Source organism: Magnolia sinica, chromosome 3 (genome assembly GCF_029962835.1).
Source record: "Magnolia sinica isolate HGM2019 chromosome 3, MsV1, whole genome shotgun sequence".
Taxonomy (NCBI): domain Eukaryota; kingdom Viridiplantae; phylum Streptophyta; class Magnoliopsida; order Magnoliales; family Magnoliaceae; genus Magnolia; species Magnolia sinica.
The window spans coordinates 90,238,099-90,241,770 of NC_080575.1; the positions used below are offsets into that span (position 1 = coordinate 90,238,099).

At 36.3% G+C, this 3,672-nt stretch overlaps 1 long non-coding RNA gene across 1 annotated transcript; it reads left to right on the plus strand.

The window, feature by feature from the left end:
• Positions 1-2,095: 2,095 nt before the first annotated feature.
• Positions 2,096-3,342, plus strand: LOC131238624 (uncharacterized). The gene is made up of 2 exons (XR_009167985.1): positions 2,096-2,926; positions 3,069-3,342. It is a non-coding gene; the product is annotated as an uncharacterized LOC131238624 (long non-coding RNA).
• Positions 3,343-3,672: the final 330 nt, after the last annotated feature.

Sequence of the window (3,672 nt, forward strand, 5' to 3'; positions counted from 1 at the left end):
CGCGGTCAATTGATTGGGAAAATGTTCACTGATGGGACAAGTGGTTGGATGTAGACCATTCATGGTGGGACCTGTCCAATGGTTGGTACACATCACCACCAAATTGTTATGACATTTTCCTGGTAGTACATTTTGATGCTTCCTACTGTGGGGAATACTTGGACAATCTGTGATGTATATGCTGAGATATGTTCAGCCCACATGGATTGTACAACTTGCCCATTTATACAGAAGCTCATGTGGCAATATAACATAACTGCAAATAAGCCTGGACAACTTCATCAGACCCATCATTGACAGTTTTACACATTGATTGAGTATGAACCTTTAGGTCTTGAAAAATTTGACTATCTTGTTTTAAAATGTTAAATGCAAGTATGTAGTTGGATCTAAATCAATTTTTAGTAGTATATTAGGACTAAAAACTGTAGAGGTTTCATATGCAGATGCATCATGCTCCCATTGCAGTAATCTGGCATTTTAATCACCTGACATCTTCTTCTTTTCCATTGATAAATGACATCATAACTAAGTTTGCAGCATGTGGGACATGGGCAGTCTATAGCTAATGCCAATGTGGTATGTTCTTTTAGTCTACATTCCAATATTGTCAATTTACTATCCTTTAATTGGTTAGGTCCAACTGAGCTGACAGTTCTACGTTTTGATACTTCACAGGTTTTGGGGGTCCATCAAGTATGGATCTGTTCAAACAAGTTCAAGTGGCCATTGCCTCTCTTTTTTTCTTTTTTTTTTTGTCTTACTAATCATAGCCATTTTTACTTCCTAGTATGAACAATGGGCCCATTTGTACAAACTGAAAGCTGAAATAATACTCTGTAATCCTTATGTCATGGGTGTTAACTCTTAGATTATTTTTTTTTGTTAGCTTGTTAGTACACACCTACTGTCAGTACACACTCCACTGTTAGCCACCCCCACTAGGGAATCGATACCAAGACCTCAGTGTTGAAACGAGGTATCTTCACCCAGTTTCTTTAGGTGAAAGAGATGAGTAAACAATTACCTCATGCCCTATAAATACTTTCAATCTCGTATGAGATCTTGTACTTAATAGATGATAATAGATAGGACAATTCTTCAAACCCCTTAACTTTCCTAGATATTTTCTGCATTTTTCAATTGTATTGGTAGATAGGATAATTCTTTAAACCCTCAACTTTTCTGATGGTTAGTCTAACGCCAAGAGAAATTAAACTTTTGAACATGGCCAGCACGGTTAGTTCAAGATCTTGCCCAAAACCAACCTAAGCCTCTCTATGACATCTCAAAAGGCATATTGATGTGGAACAATTAGAGTTAAACTACGAGAATGTCTTTTTACTCTCCTTTCTTTCAACCAATTTAGGTTAGCTTTAAAAAAAGAGAATATAATTATCAGTTTGATGTTTAAACTTCCAAGATTATGCCACAAAAATTGATACTTGATTCACTATGATTAAACTTCCAAGATTATGGCACAAAATTGATACTTGATTCACTTGTGACAGTATAAACTAAAGAAAAAAAGGGTGCAATCAAAGGGCTAATTCATCTTGCCAGATAAAATTGATTTCATCTAAGTTTTGCTAACAGTAGTTATTATGTACTAGAGAACATAGTTTTATGGATTATGGGTTATTGAGATTATTTTCAATCCTTGTTAACATCTCTAGAAAATAATTTGGGTTAAATGAGATTAACCCATTTTTAGGTGGCAACCAAACAGGGTCTTGACATGGTCATATTATAGGTATCTAGTACTTGTGTACAGTAACCCTCAAAATTCATAAAACAGATCTACAGCCCTTAAATTTCACGTTGTTCTGACTGCCATTGTACATGGTAAACACTACAACAAAATTCATAATGACAATCACGTTGAAACCTTCCTACGACCCATTGTGATGGTTGATTGCTATCCAACCTGTTCATAAGGTTACATAGACATGGAAGAAGGACCATAACTTTTGTGGCCCCCCAAAGAAGTTTTCGACTGTTGGTTTTTTATCCTACTGTGAGGTCCACTTAATAGCTCATATTATAGCTGTAGACATTTGAGCTTGGATGTGATGTTTGCTTGAATTTACTTGTTTCAACATATATTCATGATTTGGTTTATTACTTTCGAATTTTATTGAAATTTAGATGTGTTATGCTTTATTGCTTTCTGTGGAAACATGCATTGGAATGGTTTAGATATGAGTGAGTATGATTAGCTAGCATCATAGTATCATAAGGTTTGTTAGTTTTGTTAGTTTTGCCAAATTGGATCTAGAAATGGCCTGCCAAATTGTCTTTATTTGTATAAGCATGGACGGTGGAGATCATTTGGTGTTGTCACTTCATGGAAATTAATGAAGTGTTCACTTTGTAGTAGAATTCCTCTTCATGTTTTAGCTGCATTGCATTGGTAGGAATTTTATTCAATTGATGTTGTTCTTATTTTTGTTTTGGTGGGACAACAATTGGAAAGAAGTATTCCATGATTGGTGTTGTTGTGTAGCTTTTCTTCCATAGTTTTCAAAGAAGAAGAAACTTCACTGGTTTGAGCTGGAGTAACTCTTTTGGAGGGTTTGAGATTAGCAAAATATTCTTTTGGCAGGAAAGCATTCCTCTCTCTCTCTCTCTCTCTCTCTCTCTCTCTCTCTCTCTCTCTCTCTTAATGCCTAAGCTTGTGTTCAATGGCAGAGCAAAAGGAGAAGCTTTCTGAACTGGAGTAGCAACTGAAGAAAGTTGAGGTTACTTTGATAGGAGTATATTTGTACTGGTTATGGTTTATGGGTTGGTCTGGCACGTGCAAAACGTTGATAGGAGTATAGGAGAACCTGCCCAAGTGCTAAAATGAGAACAAGTTCTTAATGTTCCTTTATGATATTTTCCTCAGTTCTAGAAGCTAGTTGAACTACTTGTTGCAGAAATTCAGGTTCATCTCATCATCTTTATAAATTCTGTAGAAAAAAGCTATTGCTATCATCTTTATAAATTCTGATTGGTACCCAACTTCTCTTTCTTACATCATCAACCATATTTGTTTACTTTGGCTTGATATTGTTTTGCTAATGTAGCCGAGAAGCTGGCGCAAATGACGGTTAGCTCTGGAAGACAACCAGTGAGGCCATCAGCCACCAGCGTGGAGAAGGCAATGAGAGTGAAACTTCTCGATGGATCAAAACAAAACTTCTTGTACAGATGCAGGTATATGTCGCTATACTAGAGCATAGGAGCATTATCATCAAATATTACCAGGAACTCACTTTCCCTTTCAAAAAGCATTGTTTCCTAGAATTGATTCTCACTTTGATTTTGACGGCGAGGCAGAAAAATATGGATGCATGAGATGCATGAGATAAACATGTGTTATTTGGCTTTTACAATATTGCAACTCTTCTGAAACTTCATAATAAAGATTTAATGTTTGTGGAGGATGTTGGTGAAGTTCTGCCTGATAGCCAGAGTAGCCTGATTTTTTGGCCAAGGTACATGGTGGGTGCCATTAACACGTTTGGGTCGAGTAAGATCTGAAATCCCATCCTTGCTGCTGGCCTTCACAGTTCACATGGTGCTCTTAATTGATCATTTCTATCTTTTGTCATTATTTCAGAATGTCCTCAAAAGTGTTGGTGTGCATAATCTCAACTTTTTTCTAAATGCTCTTTGTTATTGACCTTC